Source organism: Cebus imitator, unplaced genomic scaffold (assembly GCF_001604975.1).
Source record: "Cebus imitator isolate Cc_AM_T3 unplaced genomic scaffold, Cebus_imitator-1.0 Scaffold272, whole genome shotgun sequence".
NCBI classification, from domain to species: domain Eukaryota; kingdom Metazoa; phylum Chordata; class Mammalia; order Primates; family Cebidae; genus Cebus; species Cebus imitator.
The window spans coordinates 2,395,871-2,418,420 of record NW_016107587.1 but is presented as its reverse complement, the minus strand read 5'-3'; the positions used below and the strand labels follow the sequence as shown (position 1 = coordinate 2,418,420).

General features: G+C 49.9%; 1 protein-coding gene across 5 annotated transcripts in view; it reads right to left on the bottom strand.

The window, feature by feature from the left end:
* Positions 1–22,550, bottom strand: part of TNS3 (tensin 3) — a 315,575-nt gene that overhangs the window by 163,238 nt on the left and 129,787 nt on the right. For 4 of the 5 annotated variants that reach the window (XM_017500856.2, XM_037728608.1, XM_037728609.1 and 1 more), the window contains one exon: positions 1,807–1,859. The gene's annotated coding sequence lies outside the window, so the exon portion shown is untranslated. Of the gene's footprint in view, positions 1–1,806; positions 1,860–13,407; positions 13,500–22,550 lie in introns of those variants that run through there. The other variant, XM_017500859.2, reaches the window with a different exon arrangement.

Genomic DNA, 22,550 nt, shown 5'->3' with positions numbered 1-22,550 from the left:
CACAGGTGGCCAGGGAAGGCACCCACATGTGAGGTGAAGACTGCGGAGGAGGGAACAGGGCAGAAATGGCCACATCATGGCCAGCAGGCTGAGGACTTGGGGAAGACTGGCAGTGTGGGAGCCAGGCACCCAGGGTGACTCGGAGACAAGAGCCTCCCACAGACCACAGCTTCTCCACCAGCCCTGAGGGTCCCTGGGAGGCCTGAGCCCCTCCCAGGAGGGCTCCTAACATTAGGGTTGAGGGTGGTATCCAGGAGGAAGTGGAAATGGATCCAGGGAGAGGGGATGGGGTCGTACCCAATCGGTGGCCCCATGAGGTGAAGCCAGAGGTGCAGGTGCACAGGATGTGTGCTTCAGTCCCTCCACAGCGCTTCCACCAACCAGCTTTGGGGTTTTCATTTTTACTACTCCCATGTGTTTCTCTCCTTTTTTAAATTTTAGAAAAATTCAAAACCATATAAAACCATTTTGCAAACCTCCATGTGTCCATCACCCAACTTAAAAATTACCAACACACGGCCAGCCTTTGTCCATCAAAACCCCCAGAGATCTTCTCCATTACTTTTGCTGCTCTAAAGCAATCCCAGATATTATGTAATGTCATTTATAAATCCTGTAGCATTAATTTCCAAAAGGACACTTTTTAATTAAAATGTCTACAATGCCATTATCACAACTCAAAAAGAAATAGTAACATCAAACATCCAATACTATGCTTCTTAAATTTATTATTATTTATTTATTGAGACAGAGTCTCTCTCTGTTACCAGGCTGAAATGCAGTGGCGCAATCTCAGCTCACTGCAATCTCCGCCGCCTGGGTGGAAGCAATTACCCTGCCTCAGCCTCCCGAGTAGCTGTTACAGGTGCATGCCACCACGCCTAGCTAATTTTTGTATTTTTAATAGAGATGGGGTTGTACCATGTTAGCCAGGATGGTCTTAATCTCCTGACCTTGTGATCTGCCCACCTCGGCCTCCCAAAGTGCTGGGATTACAGGAGTGGACCACCACACCAGGCTGATACATTTATTTTTTAAAGTTGATTTGTTCAAATCAGCATCCAAACAATTCCCAAGGATTTCTTTTTCCTCTATCTTATTCATCCGACATGAATTTAAGTCCAATTCAAATGTTTTCAACATTGTTAAAACAGAAATAAAGATCTACCCACGGTCATGAGGCTCCACAGTGAGGGCCTCTCCAGAAGACACTGACTGGCTCGGGGCACTGGCTCGGGGCCCCCGTCATCTGCTCTAAGGGGCTCTTGCCAGTACACCCTGATCAAACCTGGAATCTCCCCCAAAGTGACACTTCCACAATCAAGCCTCAGCAGTGGAATTATTTACTCAAAGACAATCACAAACGTTTCTACCAGCTGGGCTTCTGACCCTGACAGAACATTTAGAAAACGGATAGAAAACCTGACCTGTGAAGTTCAAGATCAGCCTGTGCAAGACAGTGAAATCCCATCTCTACTAGAAATGCAAAAATAAGCCGGCCATGTTGGTGGGTGCCTGTAATCCCCACTACTCGCGAAGCTGAAGCAAAGAATTGCTTGAATCCGGGAGGCAGAGGTTGCAGTGAGCTGAGATCACACCACTGCACTCCAGCCTGAGTGATAGAGCAAGACTATGTCTCAAGAAAAAAGAAAATTTGACCTGTATCACCTTTGATTGGCAATGTTTACAACCAAAACAGAAATTATGATTTCTGCAGAATAAAATGACGCCATGCCCACGTTTTCTCTGTGGAGAGCTGACCTACAGCCAGAGACACAGGGATGCACGACTCACACAGAAACTCACCCCACAGGTTTATCACGGCAGAGAGAAGTGGACAGCGTGGAACTCCCTGGAACCTGAAAATAACAAAACAAGTGTCATTTTGAAGTTTCCTTCCCTGCCAGTCTACACGGCACAAACACCACTGAGAGGGAACAATGACAGCTGTCCCACAGGTTTAATCATAAACAGCAAGTCAATCATAACTACTGGTCCACCTTATCACCTTGGGCGGGTCTACACCGTATCATGTGCTTCAGGTCACCAGAGGACACAATGCCACTAACCAGCATCAGGACAAGCTTCCATGGGGGCCAGTGAGACCACCCTGCAGTCAGGGCAAGGTAGGCATCGCTCAGCCTACAAAGAGTGCCCTGCCCTCCAACACAGAGGTGCCGGTGACATCAGCACTGTGACTCTCATGGCTGCTATTATTTACTTGAAAGAACCAATTAATGAGTGACTTTCAGGAATTCTCAATCATACCCACTCTTTTTTAAAGAGCCTATTCGACAGGGGGAAAAGACTCGGATTATAATTATTTTATAGTTGATATAATCCTTCCGAGTGTGTAAGGGTTACGTTATATACTACGGAGACAGGTGAGAGAGATCTGTTATTTCAGGAAAAATGGGCTGCAACTATGAGTAAGAAGGTGCTCCAATTTGCTTCAGAAGTGAGCAAATTGGGGCTCAGAGAGGGAAGCGATCTCGTCAGATGGGAGGTGGGTGGCGAAACCCAGACACCCCATACAGGGCACCCTTAAAGGCTTTTTCTGCCACAAGCCAGGTAATGCTGCACACGGAAGCCCAGAGACGTCCGAGCGGGGGAACGCAGAGCATCCGGCACCCCTCCCGCTCCCCATCAATGCGGGCACACAGACACCCCCATCAGAGGCATCAACATCCCCGATCACACCTGGGGACCCACTCAGGCAGGTGCAGCTGACCTGGACTCCTTTGGCAAGAAATGAACAGAAAACAAATTCTATGGATATCTCAGAGACCAACAAGACAGATGTTTTCCTGAAATCATACCAGCAAAAAGCCTAGCTCCAGTCCCAAAACCGCAGGGATCATCATCTCAGCCTCCCAAGATCTAGGGGCGTGCTGTTCAGTTCTACAGCACGATGCCAGCGAGCTTAGCCTCAGGTCCGCCTCCTCTTTGTGTCTCCTGGGCGAGCCCCTTGGCCACTCCACTTCTTTGTCCCTGGCCTTTTGAGGAGAGAATAGTAACAGACAGGGCCAGTCCCACAGGGCTGTCCAGAAATTCACTGAGGTAATTCTGTCAATGGCTTGGAACCCAACCTGGCACCAGATGGCCACTGCCCATGCTGGGCAGACCTGGCCCTGTGAAGTCCCACGGTCTCCAGACCTTGCCCTCCCCTGAATTCTGAGCTGCACCCCCCTGCCTGTTCCCATAAAGCAATAGGAGGCTCTAAACTTGTTCCTCTGATTTTTCTCAAAGCCCTTACCCAAAGCTTTTCATAGCCGAGACTAGACAGCTACAAAGCCAGAGACTACTTTTTTGCTTAGCAGAACAACAAAAATAAAATTTTTGAAAACATTTTTTAAAGTTTTGGTGAAATACAAACAGATGCAAGAGTTCAGAGGACAACTTGTCAGTGTGTATAAAAAGTATTTAGAATACAGCCAAGCACGGTGGCTCACACCTGTAATCCCAACACTTTGAGAGGCCGAGGAGGGCGGATCACTTGAAGTCAGAAGTTCAAGACCAGCCTGGCCAACGTGGTGAAACCCCATCTCTACTAAAAATACAAAAACTAGCCAGAGTGGTGATGCACACCTGTAATCCTAGCTACTCAGGAGGCTGAGGCACAAGAATTGCTTGAACCCCGGGAGGCAGAGGTTGCAGTGAGCCAAGATCATGCCACTGTACTCCAGCCTGGGTTGCAAGACTCTGTCTCAAAAAAAAAAAAAAAAAAAAAAAAAAAAAAAATATATATATATATATATATATATATATATATATAGAGAGAGAGAGAGAATACAATCTCAGAGGCAAACTGAATGCACTAAATGTACTGCAGGTTAATTTATACAATCTGTACATGTAAGACTCAAATTAAAGCAGCACAGATGCAATCCTAATAGAATTCATGGGGAAACTGGGCTTAATCGGGGTCCCATTTACTTCAAAAAGTATTCAATAAGCCAACATCTCAGGGGAGAACAGCAAGGGGTTCGACCAACCATGGTCCTGGGTCTTCCATGAACCCACCGTGATCTGACTATATGTGTCCCCCACATCTTGACCAGACCACACACATCCAAAACACAGCGACTCCCATCACAATGCGATGCTGGAGTACACTGGCCCAGTTCCTACAAGTGTGCTGTCGCTTCAGACCCTACATCATGCTTAGCATTTTACCGGGAAACACTGGCATGTAACTTAACATATAAACAAGCATTATGGTAACTCACTGGCAATACAATTTAACTCTCACACTGCACATCATTCCAAGATGACCACCACACAAATACGTGACTGCTCGCTGCTGGCACCACTGTGATGGGGTAGGAGTGTCACTGTCTTTCCGGCAGGGGCCCTGACAGCAGGAGGGAAGGGGGAAAGGGTCTCGGAAAGCACAAGGACTCTGCTGTCCCTGATGGAACCCAAGACCCATTTCCTCAGCTGCAGAGTAAGCAGGGCAGATCAGACAAACCCACCATCTCTTCTCAATCCAATAATCTCTGAATCCAATTCAGTATTATATGCCTTGATATAGTAACTCCAGTGTTCAAACCCCGAAACCATACAAATTGCAACCACTGACAAAAAAAAAAATAACCTTTAAATCAATAGTTATATAATTTCTAAGGTCAAGGCCAATACAGGAAACTGTAATCTATGCTATTACCACATGGAGGCCCGAGAACCTGAGTTGGTTAAGAGTCAGAAAGAGTGTTGAATTGCACAAAGTTGCTTACATGAAGTGTTTGGAAATGCAACTTCCTGTAAAGTACCCCAGCATCACACAGAGAAACTCCTTCCTTAACCTCTGCATTGGGAAGAGGGGCAGAAAGGAGGAACTCAGCCTGTCCCCCAACATAGTCAATTTTCTATGTAAGTCTACACCCTCTTAAAATCGAGGTGAGACCCCGCATGTGTCAGGGCCACCCTCCAGGAACACAGAGAGCTCAACACTCACTCGCATCCCCAGCCCCAGACACGCATCTGTCCACCTCCTGCCTCCAGCCCAGATGTGCAAACCCAGACCTGGCCACCTCCAAGGCATGTGGTGCTCAGCAGCTTCCATAGCACGACCCTGGAGAGCACTACATGAAGCCCAGCGGAAACCTCAGTAAGCAGACATCACCTTCCCTACATTACACGTTACAGGTTGGTAACATAGGGATGGTGATGAGGACATGAGGATTTGGCGGGCAGATGTGTTGGAATCCCACGGTTAAGCTGCAGTACCACCTTCTGATGCCAGAACTCTGCACTCCTTCCATCTCATGGCTTTCAGGTGGTCCACACCCCTCCTAGACAAGCTGCCCCTGAATCACATGAACATCAGTGAGGATCAAAGTGTGCTTGGGGGAGCTGTTCTAGCCCCGTACCCAAGAGGAGAGAGAAACTATGGCCCTTCCGTCACTTCCAAGTCAGCGTCTGAGATGGGACGTGCACTAAAAGCCCCCGAATCATTCAAGGGTTAAATCTGGAACCAAGCAGAGGACATGCCTATGACAGGTCCCCCTGACACACTGGGATAGAACCCCCTCAGCTGCTTTGACTTGGACCAAAACGAGAGCCAAGCCCAATACTGAACTGGAAGGGCTGCCAAGAGTTTCTGAAATACCATGCTTGTCAAGAGGAGATTCAGCGATATGATGTCCCTATGAGTCTTTATTTGAAAGTAAAGAATATACCTACACTTGGGTTGCGTAAATCTAAACCCCTGTGTGTGCACCACAATGCATTTCATGACTGAAGGATGACTGAGAAACTAACTTGCTATAGATTTATTAAACCTGGCTCCTTAGAAACCAGAAATGCTGACTTCATACAAGAGGTTTGGAAAACTGTCTCTGCTTGCGGCCACCAGTCCTGCAAATCTATGCTGCAAACTCACTCTCTCTAGGTATTGAAAAGAGAGCTGCCAGCTCATGTCCTCAGAAGCCTTCCCAAGCTGTGCTCTCCTCGTGGACCCATCGCCGACGGCAATCAAATCCAAGCCCTTCGAGATTAGAGTTCCCATGAGATAGAAACCCAAGCTGCTTCTTTTGTTCTGTCTGTTTTCCAGGGTGAAAAAAAGCCCAGGCAGCAAATCCTCCCACCCAGCCTCTGCCCAGCCCACGCCTCCCTCACCTGTGTCCCTGTTGGCATACACTTACCACAGCCTTCAACTCCCAACCGTGCTAAGGGAAAGAAGGGAAAAGGGACAAGGCCCAGGCAGAATCTGCGGTTAAGGTTAAACCTGAAAAAAGGAAACCTGAAAAGACCACCGCGTTCCTGGCTGCCTTTTTTTTTTTTTTTTTTTAAATCAAGCTCTCACCCTGTTGCCTGGGAGTCGTGAAGTGTTGTGACCACGTCTCCCTGCAGCCTCTTCTCAATGACCTCTCAGGCTCAGATGATCCTCCCAACTCATCCTCCCAAGTAGCTGGGACTACATATGTGTGCCACAACATTTGGCTATTTTTTTTTTCTAGGGACAGGATCTCACCATGTTGCCCAGGCTGGTCTTCAACTCCTGGACTCAAGTGACCCACCGGCCTCGGACTCTCAGAGTGCTGGGATCACAGGCCTGAGCCTCCGTGCCCGGTCAGGCTGCATCTCTGGAGTGCAGTGGTGCGATCTTGGCTCACCGCAACCTTCGCCTCCCGGGTTCAAGCAATTCTCCTGCTTCAGCCTCCCAAATAGCTGGGACTACAGGCGCATGCCACCACGCACAGTTAATTTTTGTGTTTTTTAGTAGAGGTGGGGTTTCACCATGTTGGCCAGGATGGTCTCGATCTCTTGACCTCATGATCCACCCGCCTCGGCCTCCCAAAGTGCTGGGATTACAGGCATGAGCCACTGTAATCCCACTGTAATCCCATTGCGCCCGGCCCTGGCTACTCTTTAGAAGCATTTTCCTTCTACAGGTCTTGCAGCTCAACCTGGCCACATGACAAAGTAGCCCTGTGGGCTCAATGAGGTCACTAAGCTCCCTTTCTCTTCTGGTAAAATGACAGCTGAGGATCAAACACTTGGAGGCCATCCCCGCCTTGGACTTCCCTGAGTCAGTGAGGGAAAAGTGAGGAGAAGCATTCCTCGGATAAAGAATTAGACGCACGGTCTGGAGGGTCACTCTTGGTCCACATGTTTGTTTGTTTGGTTTGTCTGTTTTGAGACGGAGCCTTGCTCTGTCACGCAGGCTAGAGTGCTGTGGTGTGATCTCGGCTCACTGCAACCTCCAACTCCTGGGTTCAAGCGATTCTCCTGCCTCAGCCTCTGGAATAGCTGGGATTATAGGCATGCACCACCACACCCAACTAATTTTTGCATTTTTAGTAGAGACAGGGTTTCACCATGTTGGACAGGCTGGTCTCAAACTACCAACAGCAAGGGATCCGCCCGCCTTGGCCTCCCAACCACATACTTTTTGAAATTATTAAGGGTCATTTCTTTTGCTAAGAAGGCTATTGTTCTATTACTTAAAACAAACATAGCAATAGCAATTTTGCAGCTGTGGGATAGGAAACCATATGGCTACAGAGAGAGAGAGAGAGAGAGAGGAGAGAGAAAGGAGAGAGAGATAGGACAATGACTTCCTGTTGCCCAGGAGATTTTGGGTCAACACACACTTCGTAGTATTGATGCAGACTGCTATGCACTTCCTAGTGTGTTGCACGCAGGAGGTGAGAGCAGACTAAGTGGCAGAAAGGCAAACACAGCTATTCTGGGAGAAAGCAGACTAGCCGTATGGCAAAGCACACGGGCTTCACATCAGCCTGTCTGGGTCCAAGTTTAGGGTCCACCACTTGGCACCTGCAGCCTTGGAAAAGGTTCTCCGCTCACCTTGGCCTTGTCTTCCTCCTCTTTCCAGGACAGAGCTCCTGTCCCGACCTCACCTTGGGGTTAGCTATCTATGCATGGCACGCTAGGGTAAATCTGCTTTTCACAGTGATCCTACAGCATGTGGTCCCACAGTGACCCGGCAGTCCTTTGTCACGCAGTGACCCTCCTGCAGGGCACCATCCTGCAGTGCACTATCCTAGCGCATCCTCTTATGCCTTCTCCCTAAAGACCCCACCCTAAAACACAACATCCCACCCCACATCACCCCACCCCACCACGTGCCATTTGCCAAGAGCAGCAGGCAGCTCGAGAACATGTTGTGATGCTTGCTCTGGTATCTCTCTGAGAACGGCACCTTCCACTGTGAACTGAACTGCAGCTCCTTGCTCAGGAGGGCAGGCATAATCAGAAGGAAGACCTGAGCTTCAGAGAGTCTCTCTGCACATCTGGGAGCAGACCCGGGGAAGAGCCAAGCACATCCAGCTAATAAAGGCAGAGAGGACAGCAGGAGGCCGGGGCCCTGGCAGGAGGAGAGGAGGCCAGGGACTGCTGGGACTGAAAGGGCCAGCCTTGGAGATTCCCCAAGGCTACTGCCAAAGCACATTTCCAGAGCAGCCAGCCCTGGAGCTGCTCCCTCGGTTGTCACATCAGCACCATGGCCACCACCTGGGCAGGAGTAAGCACACTCACCACAACAGCCAGCAGCCTCCTCTGCTCTCACCCATCTGCGGGTGAGGGGAAGCAGTCGGGGGACATCCCAGCTTGTTGCATGTTCCTCTCCATAGGTGAGGATCTGGGAGCACCTACTTGACAAGCAGCTTAATTTTGAGACAAGCTTGTAATCAATGAGAGCCAACTCTAGTGGGAATTTGGTTCTTTTTTTTTTTTTTTTTTTTTTTTGAGACAGAGTCTCACTCTGTCACCCAGGCTGGAATGCAGTGGCATGATCTCAGCTCACTGCAACCACCACTTCCTGGGTTCAAGTGATTCTCCTGCCTCAGTCTCCCAAGTAGCTGGGATTACAGGCACCCACCATCTCACCTGGCTAATTTTTATATTTTTGGTAGAGACGGGGTTTTACCATGTTGACGAGGCTGGTCTCGAACTCCTGACCTCACCGGCCTCCCAGTGCTGGGATTACAGGCATGAGCCACCATACCCAGCCAGAATATGGTTCTTTTTTAACCTATGTCCTTTGACTGCTTGTTCTAACAAATCAAAAGTTTCCAAAACCTCACAGTATAGTAGTGAAATCTGGTATCAGGCAGACCTGGGTATGTGTCCCACCACCTGCCAGCTGCAGAACCTTGTGCAGGGCATTCATGAGCCTCAGTGAGCCCATCTGCTGAATGGGACAATGATGTCTCCCTTGCGAGGCTGTTCATAGAATAAAGACAAAAATGCCCAATGCCTGCCTGAGACTAACAATCCAGCCTTGCTCGCTGCAGATTGTCCCTGGGCCTTGCACTATATGTTGCCAATGCATCCAGAAACTCTCAGAATCCCCACTGCCCAGGGAAGTCGCTGCTCGGCATTCAGCACCGTGCACCAGGCACGGGTAGAGATCCTGCAGGTGGAAGGAAGAGAAGAGCTCACCTGTAGCAAACCAAGCCTATGCTGTGCAATTGATGCTAATGCAGCATTTCACATGGAGCATCCTTCACTGATGTCCCACTGCCATGGGTGAAAGGCAGGTCCTCAGCCTGGTCCTCAGAGCCCTGGGTGAGCCAGCCCCTGCCTCCTCATGGCTCCCTCACTCCCTGTCCCTACCTTACCTGCTCTGCTTCCACCTGCCCCAGGGTCTTTGCACATACCACATACAGCCTAGAATGCTCCCCTTTCATGTTTCCCAGCTTCACCTGGTTAAGTCCTGTGATGTCGCAAGTGGGTGGCTCAGATGGCAACTCCCCAGCAAAGCAACATCTGATCCCCCTACCCCACCTGAGTCAGAGTCAGGGCATCATTAATATGTTCCTTTCTACCTTGGTCTCTTTTTTTTTTGGTGGGGGGGGGGAGACAGAGTCTCCCCACGCAGTGGCGTAATCTTGGCTCACTTCAACCTCCACATCCTAGGTTCAGGTTCAGGTGATTCTCCTGGCTCGGCCTCCCAAATAGGTGGGATTACAGGTGTCCACCACCACAACCGGCTAATTTTTGTATTTTTAGTAGAGAAGGGGTTTCAGAATGTTGGCCAGGCTGGTCTTGAACTCCTGACCTCAGGTGACCCATCCACCTCAGCCTCCCAAAGTGTTGGGATTACAGGTGGTGAGCCACAGCGCCCGGCCCTGGTCTTCTTTACTGTGCTGACGGCAACTGCAGGAAAACAACTGTGAATTCTTGTCTGAGCTCCACAGCCCCCTCCCATGCAGACCCAGCAGAGGCTCTGGCCATCCAGCTTCCAGAGGCATCTCTAGCCCCTCAGACCACACCCTGCACACAGCAGCAACCTAGCACAGCGGTCTAGAGAATGAAGAAAGGAACAAATAAACCACTAACCCCAAAGTGGCTACAGAGTCATCTGGCCACCTGAAGAGGCAGACAGCTAGTTAGCTTTCGTTGTGAGTTAACAAAAATAAATGTACCCCATCAACTTTCACAGACTTACCTAATAGAAGAATAAGATGAAAAGCAGTGGCATCTGCTCCTTCGCAAGGTTATAACATGAAATAAATGGGGCCTATTTAGGAAGATGGTGCCCACAGAATAGCAATGTGGTTAAGTATCAGCTTGAGAGAGCTCGGTAAAGGCTCCCAGTGTGGCTTGGATAGATGTGACTGTAAACTATGGATTTGTCTCACCCACTGAGCTGAACTCAGTATCCTGTGCCCACTTAAGTACTGAAAACGGCAATGCATATTCTTTAAGTCCTTTCTCATGTAATTCCCAAGACTACCCTTTAAGAAGCAGTCTCATTAGCATCTCTGCCTCCCAAGGAGCAGAGGTGACCATCCCTCTTCCCAGGGGGGCCCTGTCCACCAGCAGAAAGCAGACCTCCACTCTCTGTCAGGCCTCTAGCTACAGCCCAGGTTGGCCAAAGCAGTGACTAACACGGACCCTTGCTGCTGCTTATCCAGGAGCTAAGAAAGGTGCAGGGCAGTGCCAGGATCCCTGAGCCAGGGTAGGTTAAACATGGCACCCCGCTTCTTGCCTCTCATTGTCCTCACTGGCTTTTGGTGAAAAGGAAAAAAAGAGAGCCCTTTTATGCATGTCGTGTTAGAAATCCCAGCAAGGGCCAGGCACGGTGGCTCACACCTGTAATCCCAGCACTTTGGGAGGCCAAAGGCGGGTGGATCACCAGGAGGCCGGGACCATCCTGGCCAACATGGTGAAACCCTATCTCTACTAAAAATATAAAAATTAGTCAGCCGTGGTGGCAGGCACCTGTAACTCCAACTACTTGGGAGGCTGAGGCAGGAGAATCGCTTGGACCCGGGAGACGAAGGCTGCAGTGAGCCGAGATGACGCCACTGCACTTCAGCCTGGGTGACAGAGTGAGACTCTGTGTCAAAAAAAAAAAAAAAAAAAAACCAGCAAGGCCAAAGTCTGCAGTGAGAATACCAGCTTCCCCGGGTGTCCCCAGGGCCTGTGCACTGTTCCTAGCTGCCTGACCAGCCCTGAAAACTAGCACTGCAAACAGCTCTGTAAAAAGGAGCAAAAGGCCAGGAGCAGTGGCTCACGCCTGTAATCCCAACACTTTAGGAGGTGGAGGCAGGCGGATCACTTGAGACCAGGAGTTCGAGACCAGCCCAGCCAACATGGTGCAACCTCAACTCTACTAAAAACACAAAAAAATTAGCCGGGCGTGGTGGCGTGTGCCTGTAGTCCCAGCTGCTGGGGAGGCTGAGCCAAGAGAATTGCTTGAACCCAGGAGACGGAGGTTGCAGTGAGCCAAGATGGTGCCACTGCATTCCAGCCTGGGCAATAGAGCGAGACTCTGTCTCAAATAAATAAGTAAATAAAAAGGAACAAAAGCCTTTTAAACGGAACTAATCTGCAAGGAGGCAGGACTGTGCAGGGCCTGGTGACGTAAGACACGGATCACAGCGGCCCGGCTATGTGTGGGATAGGGACAATTAAATGGGTTGGCTGAGACACCTCTGCACATTCTGCTTTTGTTTCACCAGGAAAATGGAGAAGAAGCAAATGTAAAATTGTTCTCAAAGGCAACAACCTGAGCAACATTGAGTTGGCAAATTTAAAGGTATTCATTTGTTCATCCTTCATTGATTCCTCCACCACCCAGCACGTACGATTCGGGGGTTCAGTGCACACTCTTTGGAATACAAATGTCTGGCTAGGTGGTCAACTCTACTGTTCGCATACACCGTCTGACCTTGGAAATGTACTTGCCCTCTGTGTGACTCGGTTACCTCATCTGGAAAAGGGAGATAAAAACAGCATTTTTGGCAGGATTAAATATGGAAACATATACATAGGGCTTAGAACAGTGCCTGGGACCGGGCGCAGTGGCTCACACCTGTAATCCCAGCACTTTGGGAGGTGGAGGAGGGCAGGTCACCTGAGGTCAGGAGTTCAAAACCATCCTGGCCAACATGGTGAAATCCTGCCTCTACTAAAAATACAAAAATTAGCTAGGCATGGTGGCAGGTGCCTGTAATCCCAGCTACTAGGGTGACTGAGGCAGGAGAATCCCTTGAACCCAGGAGGTGGAGTTTGCAGTGAGCCAAGAGATCACGCCACAGGAATCCAGCCTGGGTGACAGAGTGAGATTCTGTCTCCAAAAAAAACCAGTGCCTGCCAGTAGTAAGTGCCAAATAAATGTTAGCTACTTATTCTATCATCTTATTTCTGTGTCAGGCTTGTGTGAGGCACTGGAAATACATTTATCCACAAGTTATGGGGGTTCCCCATAGGCCCCAAAACCAGCTGTGACCAAAATGCCCATTTAACAGTAGGAAAAACAAGGCTCAAAGAGGGTAAGTAATTTTCCCAAAGCCACACACCATTAATGGACACTTTTTTCCCTTCCAGAACAAGAATACCAGGAACCAATTCATTATCGGGATTGCCCAACTTGATTTTCTGCTTAATGCTTAAGCAGCAATCATTAGGAACTGCCAGATAAAATACACCCCACGGAGTATTTTGTATAAATTGTATAAAATACAGTCATCTTGTCATTTTGCCTTCATGTTCAACTAAGAGAAACAACAGACTAAGATTATATCTCTGTTTATTTGTAACCAAATAGTCACGGGACCCTGCCTCCCAGGCCGGGAGCTCGGGCTGCTCTGGGAACATATGGAAGGGAGCAGCTCAGAAAGACCAGCAGAAGGAGAGGTAAGCAATGGTCGGGGAGGACACAGCGACAAGAATATTTCCAAAGAAGTTGGAAGCTCCCCTCTGCTCTTCCCACAAATAAATTTCCCAAGAAAAAGCAGGTGGGCGGACAGTCCTCAGGACCCGTTTCCACCGAATATCTGCAGCACTGAGGTGAAAGGGGAAATACAACTTGGAATGCCCCTTCACTGCAAAGCAGCCAGTACCGGAGCCCACAGAGGAGGGCGGCCAGGGACAGAAAGTGCCCAGCGCCAGCCCGGCCGAGAGGCGGCACATGGGGAGTTGGGAACTTACTGCGCTGGGCCTGGCAGGGGCCACCGGCCAGGGCTGCTTCTCCCTTCCAGAAGCAGCTCCTCCTATGTTTGGCTCCTTCCCCTGCTTTGGTCAGGTACACCCTTCTTCATGCTAATGTCTCAGCAGCTCTGGGCATAAAGGAGGCCAGCAGGTGGAAGAGCCCCTGTGAGTGTGGGAGTCCCCAGGACCACAGCCAGCAGCAGCGGGCAGGTGCACCCAGCCCCACAGTGAGCACACAGGCACGGAGCTCACAGGACAATGTCTGCCCTGGGCTGAGGGCCAGCCTGCCAAGGGCCTGTGGGACAGGAACAAGAACAGCGCTCTCTGGGAGAGCCTGCTGACCAGGAAGCTGAGCAGCTGTGCCTTCCTGGGGACCAGCCTCTAGGGAGAACCGCCCCCAAAGGGGTGCAGACATGGAGGGCACAGAAGTGGCTTCTCGAAAGGTCCCCCAGGAAAAACAAAACCTACTTCGAGTTGCTGGGAGGGCAGGCTCCTCACCTCTGTTTCCGAGATAAAAGATGCCTGATGCCCACCAGCCTTCCTCCCTCCCTCTTTCCTTCCTCCCCTCACCCCCACCCTCTCCTCTACCACTTCCTTCCTTGGTTCATTTTGGCTCCACTTCGTTCCAAATAGGATTTGAGATGACTCATCAAATGAATTCAACATAATCAAATAAACTTTTTAAAATAAAAACCAAACCAAGAAACGAGCACAAAAGCAGGGTTAAAGACAGGTTGGCCGAGCCAGAGAGAAGGAAAGGTATGCAGTGAAATCTCTGTGCTGGTTCTGAGTTACAAAACAGGAGATGCAGGCTGGCTACATGGCAGATCTTGGTGACACCAGGACTTCAAAGGTCCCCGACCCGCCCGAGGTGGGTTTCATTCTTCACTTAGCACTCAGAGCCGAGAGGAAGGGCAGCCAGCCCGGCTACGTCATGTCCCCAGCTGTCAGACCCACCCGGGCAGCTGTTTAAACGGATCTCACTGATCTCATGACTACACAGTCAGTCACGTCCCTTAAACTGACAGGGACATCGGTGTATGCTTTTTTATAATGGTATTTTACATGCACTTACATTCTTTTATTTTTATCAATTATTTCATAACGAAAACATTTCTTCACATAGAAAAGTGCAGCACAGGGAGGGGAGGTGGGGAGGGGCTCACTGGGCCCCCAGCATAACCCTATCAGTGGGCAGGGTGGTCTGGGGGTGCCTGTTCCACTGGAAACCACGTGGTGTCTCCTTCCAGGCTGAACACAAAGTTGGGGGGACAGTTTATAACCAGCCGGGGGTGCATGCTCAGACCAGGCTCAGCTCCACAGGGCGGCCTGTGCTTCCTGCCACCTGCCCACCATTTGGCAGGGGCAGGCAGAGCAGTGACGGCGGGGGTTCAAAATAGGACCACCTGTCCCTGTACTGGCCACAGTCATCAGACCCGAAGACACTAAACAGGACTTGAAGTCCTCTGAGCGTCGGTTTCCACCTCCATGAAACAAGCTAACAACACCACCAGCCTCCCAGGGTCTCCATGGGGACTAAGAAGATGCCGAAAGCCACCAAGAGCAAGCCAGCAACCCTCATCATCAGCCCTGGGGGAGAGAGGTTACATTTTTCATTTCCAGTCCAACTCATACATTTTACAATGGAGGAAAGGCCATGGGGAGGAGCCTGCTCTGGGGGGCAACAGCTGGGCAGGGTGTGGCGCCCTGACGACAGGCCAGTTTATTCCTTACTTCATGGTGACAGAAAACAAGCCGAGCCCTGAAGAGTCAGCTCTCCCAAAGCACCCTCAACGGCACTGTCCTCAAATGCAGGCAGCAGCCACCCAGGCAGAGCCAGGCAAGGGGCTCCCACCCATAGGTGAGCAAGTCAGCAAGGGCTGCCTGGGAGGGAACCGCCTTCTCTAGGAGGTGACAACATTATTAATGAGCCCGTGTTAATGTCAGTCATCCTGGGAGTCTGAAAGCGCTCTGCAGCAGGTGGGCAGAGGGGCTGGTGGTGGTTACATGTGCTGAGTCCACTCTGCAGGGTGCACTGTAGGGCCACGTTCTGTCCTGTTAGCTGTCCCACCCACGCTCGCCCAGACCCCCCTGCAGAGAGCCTGGAAACCAGCCCCACAGGGCAGAGCACAGGCATCCCATGGACAGTCCCACCGAACTCCTACCATACAGACACCTGGTCCTGTCCACATGGCATGTCGGGGCTGGGGGTGGGGGGACAGACCCACAGATGCTGGCCATCATGGACCACAGAGATAGGTCCCTGGCCCTGCAGCCAGCTGGTTCCATAGCTCAGCGCTTGCAAGGCTGAGGGAAGGGTCTGAGGCACCCCAGCCTGGCTGGCTCTCATGGGCACAGGGGCTGTCCAGAGAATGCTGAGAGGATGACCCCAACACAGGCCAGGACCACATCTGCCTCCACCCCCAGAGGGGCACAGTAGGGCTTTTGCTTTAGAATGAAGAGTGAATGAACTGCACCGACAGTGACAGAGCAGCCTTAACCTGGAACTTAGCCTGGAATAATCAGATTCACATGGACGGCCCGGGAAAGGACAAGGAGAAAGGGCTCCGAGCAGCCCTGCTTCCCTTCCATATCCAGGAATGCAAACAAGCATTTGCAGGAGGGCTAGCCCATTTCAGGCACGGCAGGGAGAATGCAAGGGTGACAGAGAGGAAAGACCAGGATGGACTGAAAACTGGATGGATGAGAATCCTGTCCGGAGGTGCCGACCAAGTACACATTTAAAACTCATAAAGGAGAGAGAAGGCAGCGCTGGAGGTGGCAGTGATGGGCGGCAGCACCTGGGAGAGGAAGAGCTCATCTCCAGCTCTAGAAACAGCGGCCGCTTTGCGGATCCACTGGGGCAGCTCTTGGGATAGGCCAGGAGAGCTGGAAAACATGTGATACAAAGTGGGCGCTTGGGGCAGAGGAGGGGCAGGAGGCAAGAATTCCTTCAGAGGACAGAGTCTGGGCAGAGCAATGAAGGAGGCAACTGTGTGTGGTGAGTGGGCAGCCAGAAGTGACATGCCACGCTCACAGGATGCATGAGAAAGAGGCGCAAGCCTGGCTCACGGAGCCCAAACTCCAGGTGTGAATTCATGTCGGTGCAAGTCATCCTTCAGAAGTTTCTGCATACGGGAGTGACACAATTCCAATTGTTTTTAACAGGGTTTAGTGGTAGCAGCAGCAAGATTTTTAAGGGGCACTGGGCAGTGGACCAGGTAGGTAGAAATGTCAGGCCCAAGAGCAGGCACCTGCTGACCTGGACCTCATCTGTTAGTGGCTCCGGCAGGCTCCAGGAGCCCAGGGTGCAATTCCCAGACATCAGGTAGGAGACTGAAATCAGCAATGGAGGGAGAATTTATACCAAGGAAATCAGCAAACACTGCCGACCAAGCTTCACCTGGAAAGCCTCTATTAAGCATTCACCGGCATCCCCGATATTGGTCCTCTAGAAGCCTCAGATTCCCTACCTGGGGAATGGGAGTGGAAATGGCACGTAATGCAGAGTTCTGGGAAGGTCAGGTGAGATAAGCAAGCAAAGTGCTTAATACACCACACATGCTCAATGCATGCCAGCTTGCACTAGTATGTTACATTATTGCTACAGGGGCGGTCAACCAAGGCCAAGAGGCATCCATTCAGAATGTGAGGAGTAGGGAGTAGTACTTGCCTTTGTGCCCGGGGAGCCTGGAATGTGACTCTTGTCCTCTGACAATGGAAAAGAGCCTATCAGGAGACTCGGAGAAGAGGATATAGTGTGAGGTACCAAAAAAAAGGAAGTATGTCAGCTCAGACTAACCCTAAAACCTACTGAGACAATGTGTCTCATTCCAAAATCATGTCAAGATGCCACATACACGACGTTTACACTACACAGCAACACGGGCGATCTTACCCCATTCCTCACTGACATGCTCACCTTCTACAGGTGTGGAAATAATGTCCTTGGTATCTGACCTGTCCGAGAAGCCACATGTGCCCAGGATCAGTGCTCTAGACCAGGGCCCACGGCTCCTCCCCACTCCCACACACACGCCATGGGACGGTCACCTGGGGCTCTGCCAAAGGGCAGCTTCACTAGCTGAGCACAGGGCATCCACTTCCCTTTTAAGCACGGGGACAGATGTGTCCTCTAACCTCTGAGGCTTCCATCTGGAAGTGCCTCATGAGTCAGAGGCTCATGTTTAGAACGGCTGTGCCTCCTGGATGCCCCAATCTTTTTTTTCCCCTCCTTTTTATCTCAGGGAGATCAGATGTTCTGTACAAATTGGATTTGAAAATGATAATAAAATAGAATGCAATATAAAACGAGTTGAAATAAAATCAGTCTGCATTGGGATGCGCTATGAAAAACGGGGTTGCTCAAGCCATCTCCTATGACCAGAAGCTGACCACAGACAAAGCCTTCTGCATGAGGAACAAGCAGTCCCCCGCTCCACTGTCCCCTCCTGCAGGTGCAGGCTTGCAGCTCAGGAGTTAAACCCCAGGCATGCAGGCTCCAGATGCCCGTGGCTGAAGAGCAGGGCCCCACTGCCCTTAGGAAGCTAGCTCTGAGAACCTGCTTTTTAAATAATGAGTACCACTTACTTTCATTTTTATGATAAAAGTTACTTTGTTATAGATAATTCAGAAAGTAGATATATACAAAAAGAAGCAGACAGAATCTGCCTCTCCCTCCCTCCCATACCCCAATATAACCAACACTAGCCAAATAGGATGGACCCCTACTGACTTCTTCTACCCACACTTATTTAAATGCCAAATGGTGCTCTATGTCCATATCACTGTATTTTCTTCTGCATCGCAATTCTTAACAGAGGCATGGTACCCAGTTGTCGGGCTGGAACATAATCTCCCGTTAACAGCATGTTTTTTGGTCTCTAATTTTCCACTCTCACAAAGGACGCTATGAGAAACACTCTATAGTTTAAAATGTTAACATTCTCAGTGGCTGCCTCAGGATAAACACCCAGAGAAGCAATGTGCTTTGGGGTCCACATTGCTAGGACTTCCTCTAGAAAGTTCTGTGACTTCCAGGACCACACGCATCACCCCAGAGAAGAGGAAACACACAAAACGTGAAACCCATTTCATCTTTTTCTATTTACACATATTTCATCCCCTTTCCAAAAAAGAAACTGTCCTGTAAAGGGACTTGAAGTGTCTGGATAGTTATGAAACCAATGTCCCAGAGAACAGAGCAGAGGAGAAGACAGCACCTCCAACCCTCTCTGCAAGCACCCCCGTCCCCACCCAGGACAGACTCAGGCCCCAGGTGGACTACACCACTAGGGTGTCCTAAAATGTAAACTCCCCTGCAAAAGAACCACGGCAGGCCTCCACATCCCCGCACAGGCCCAGTGCCTGGCACATGAGAGGTCCCCAGGACATAAACATTTATAAACTGAATGATTAATGAGGGAGGGGCAGGGCAGTGGAAGAGAAGGCTCGTCTATTCCATTATCAAGACCATAACTTCAAGGTTATGATTTGTTACCCCCCTATCTGCCAAAGGCAGCGCCGTCCTCCTCCCCACTGGAGACTGACAGTGCCAGGTACCATCTGTTAGTGGCTGAGATGCATTCCCACAAACATCCATATATTGAAGTCCTTAGTGCCCAGGACCTCAGAGGGTGACAGTTTGAAAGCAGGGTCTTTAAAGAAGTGATTAAGTTAAAATGACACCCATTAGGATGGCCCTAATCCAATATGAGTGGTGTCTTTATAAGAAGAGGAGATTAGGACACAGATACACACAGAAGGATGGTCATGTGAGGATGCAGGGAGAAAACGGCCACCTACAAGCCAATGAGAAAGGCCTCAGGAGAATCCAACCCTGCAGACACCCTGATCTCAGCCTTCCAGCCTCCAGGACCGCGGGTGATAACCACCCACTGCTGTAGCTGCCCAGTGGTGGTGCCTTGTCTTGCAGCTTGAGCTGACTAAATGCCATCTCAAAGCTCTGAAATGCCTGGCGATGTTTGGGAAATACTGCTGTCAGGAGCACCCTTGGCTCCCAGGATGGGCAGATGGCCTAGGGATGCTCACCCACTGCCTGGTGTTCCCGTCACTTCACCCTCTCCTGGCAGGAAGCCAAGCGGAACGTGAACAGCGGCAACAGAGCAAGGAGTGGCACAGGTGTGGGGCCGGAATGGCCCCTAGCCGCACGTGGAAAGGTTGCTTCCTCCTCCTGAATGTATGTTCAATAAAAGGGAGAGGCAGTGGGAGAAAAGTAAAACTGGTTAATGTAATTAGGAAGATGGACAATTTGATGGGCATGCCAAAATACTGAAGGAGGAGGAAGAGCAGGAACATTGAAACACGAGATACCCAACTACTTTCAGCCCTTCCTCCACCTAGTAACTTCCAATAAAGCTGAACGAGGATGTTCTCTAAACCACAGAGGTTTTAGGTGCATCCTATAACTTAATATCACAAATCCACAGACACCTCCATGAGAAAATTAATTTGCTGAACAATTAACTTCAAAATTTATTTTCCAGCTCTTAATGTGTGTCCAGTCTCACTGGAAATGCTGGAGTTGAAAAAAATGGGAAAGAGCATATTCCCACCTTCGGGAAGCTTACGGTGAGATGAGGGGACACAGGTGGGCATTGAGTGCTGTATGCCGAGGAATGAGTACACTGGAAACTGAGCAGGCTGAGCAAAGCCACGTTCACACGTGAGTCTTTTCTGCTTACTGGCTGGAATGAAGCTGCGTCTCCCCCTCCAAGAACCAAACAAATGAAGTCACTCAAAAACCACCTCTACAGGCTACCCACCAACCATGAATCTGCTGTCTCACTGTTCATTCCGTGAGACAATATGGAATGCATGGCCTGAGCCAGCCAGCTGGGCTCCACAATGCAACGCTGGAGAACTGGCTGTTCCTGCTCCCACTGAGGGGTTCAGTCCGCCAAGACTCCTAACAGTGTAAAAGTGGGAACTTGATGAAGACTGCAGGGGCGCAGGCCCTTCCTCACCGCCCCTGTCCAGCAACATCATTATTACCACTGAGGAGCTGGGCTCTGCATGTCCACCGCATGCCTGGAGCCATGAGGCAGGGCTCTGTGGTCCTGCACTGTTTCTTCTGTCAATATAAAAGCTCACCAAACAACCACTGTGTCTGCTCCCAACCCTGCATATGCCAGTTGTACCGGTTATTGTAATTCTGGAGTTTAATAAGATACTGCAGAAACCAATGAAATGTGAGCCCAAAAATTGATTTGTTACTGCTGCAAACACTGAGGTTTTTGAGAGCCTTGTGCGAGGCAGTCACCAAAACTCATCAAGTTTCTGCAAGGCAGCTAGGGCAGTGTCCAGAGGCTTTCTGTGCTCTGATTATTTATAAGTATGTTTAAGCTTTCTTACACTCTGAGGGACCCCAAATGGGAAATTTCAATGGCTCATTGTGGATGTACATTATGTAAAAACAGAACAGGGAACCCCAGATCCTGGAGAGAACCCAAAGACAGGGTGGGATGGTATGTCAAAGACAGGTGGCTACTTTCAGCTCTCTTCAGACACAATGGAATGCTAAAGTGAAAAGTTCAGGGTTCCACAAGTTAACTGATATTTCAGTTCAATAATCACCTGTACATTCTGATCCCTTTAAATGACAAGTTCTGCCTAGATGCAAAGGAAAATGCATAGCAAGTGACATGCAAGCAGCAATCACCCCCCTCATTGTCCCTGTGTTAATACCAATAGCAATCATTGTCACAGCAGGTCATTCGGTTATTCCACATCCACTCTCTTCCCAACACAATGCAACATGATGTGCTTGTATTCTCTCTCCATCCTTACAGCAGCCTGCTGAGCAAGGAACCCTGATCATTGCCACTTTCAAACAGGCATAAGCCACTGCACCTGGCCGAGGTTACATGTTGATGAAAATGCGGTGACTAGAGCTCGCAGGACCCCTAACCCTGTATTTCTCCTAGAGACAGAAGCTCAGTGCTGGCAGCAACTTTATTGAACACAACTATCTCCAATAACGAGAATCAACTGTAATTTATTAGGCATTGGCTAGGGTCCATAGTAACACAGCCCCATTGTCAGGCTGTTACTTCATCTAGTTCAAACTCAGGACCAGGACCAGGCTTAGCCACCTGAGGCCATGTGCAGTGAGGGGAGCGCTAGGACACAGGTCAGGTCTGCCTTAGCTTTCACTCCACCATGAGGGACCATCGACTTTCCTACCTCCCTAGAACTCCAGAGCCAAGACTAGTTAGCCCTCTGCCCCGATTCCTCCCCGCTTGCCTTTCTTCTCCCTGCCTCTCTGGTATGCAGGAGAATTGCCTGTCATAGGTTCACAGAAGGCAGCCAGAAAGTGGGCTGGGATCTGTTCTCTCAGATAGTGAAGTCAGGGAAAGAATCATTAAGTGACAACCTCACAATGGCACTGACCTAATATGGACCCCGAATCAATACCTAATCAATTACAGTTGATTCTCATTTTCGGAGGTAGTCATGTTCTATAAAGTCACTGCCAACACTAATTTGACCAACACTGAGCTTCTGTCTCTAGGAGAAATACAGGGTTCGGGTCCTGCGAGCTCTAGTCACAGCATTTTCATCAACCCATCAACATGTAACCTCGGCCGGGCGCCCTGGCTCACACCTGTAATCTCAGCACTTTGGGAGGCCAAGGCGGGGGGGATCACCTGAGGTCAGAAATTTGAGACCAGCCTGGCCAACATGGTGAAACCCCGTCTCTACTAAAAATGTAAAACTTAGCCAGGAGTGGTGGTGCCTGCCTGTAGTCCTAGCTACTCAGGAGGCTGAGGCATGAGAATCACTTGAACCCGGGAGGCAGAGGTTTCAGTGAACCGAGATCATGCCACAGCACTCCAGCCTGGGCAACAGAGAGAGACCCTGTCTCAAAAAATAACTATATATATATATATATTTAATATATATATGCATGTAGGTAGGTATAATTTTGTATGTGTATTTCAAGACACCTAATTTAATAAATACTGTGGATTCATTAACGTGAAACTCTCAGCCGTTGGTGCTGTAACTCACACCTGAAGGAAGTCTGTCTAACACACGTGCTTTCTCCATCAGGCATGGCACAACCTTCTTGTGCATAGAAACACTGGACATCACTTCAGCATTGCACTTGGATTTTAAAC